Consider the following 872-nt stretch of genomic DNA (forward strand, 5'->3'; position numbering starts at 1 on the left):
CTGCTGCTTAATCCAATGAAGGCAATTTCCGAGGATAATTGCGAACATGTTTTAATGCATATGCATGAAAAAGGATTTTTTTCCGAGAGACCGACTTTACATGCTTATGTAATTGATTGAGGCGCTGACCCGCTATTCAAAATGTTATTTGAGAACCATCAGAATGCGTAAACTTGCAAATTGCCCAGCTTGTATCTGAATTAATACCTCATTCATCATCATTATGGGTTGATAAGTTAATTTAACCATTTCATTCTGCCTTAATGAGCTATAGTTAAATTAATGCCACATAATATATGAAAGTAACATTTAAATAGAAGCACTGGGCTGAGACAAGCCGAGGCTGCTGCTATTTGGGCTGAAATAAGGTGACATAAATCTTTTCTTCATTACAGGACCCAGTCTGCTCCACCAGCAGTTATGAAGTATTTATTCATTCACTTTCTTTTGCGAAGTTGCTTTGCCAAATAGCATAGGTAAATTATGTGAGCTTGTAAATAATGCCTGAGGATGTATTTATTAAAATAAGATTGGGATGGGGGTGGAGGAATCTATAAAAAGGCATTTTTACAGCAAGCTTACCCAGTACCCTAGGAAAGCCAGGCCCCCGACTGCCAGCTTTCCTCAGCTTGGCTCAGAGTACCCATGAGGCTCTGGAAGACACTGGTTTCATTCCCAAGTCTCTGTTCTGGACTCAAACCTCAGAAAGACCAGTGTGGCCCTTTCCCCACTTGCAAACTGGATTACTCCCTTTTCCCCTTCCCTCCCTGGGTCTCCCTCATCTCACGGGCACACCTTGACCCAGGTTCTCCAATGGCAGGGAATGATGAGCTGGCTGGGGACTCACTGCAAATCAGTGTAAAAGAAGTTTG

Source organism: Ursus americanus, chromosome 1 (genome assembly GCF_024610735.1).
Source record: "Ursus americanus isolate L20-20 chromosome 1, mUrsAme1.1.p, whole genome shotgun sequence".
In the NCBI taxonomy this organism is placed as follows: domain Eukaryota; kingdom Metazoa; phylum Chordata; class Mammalia; order Carnivora; family Ursidae; genus Ursus; species Ursus americanus.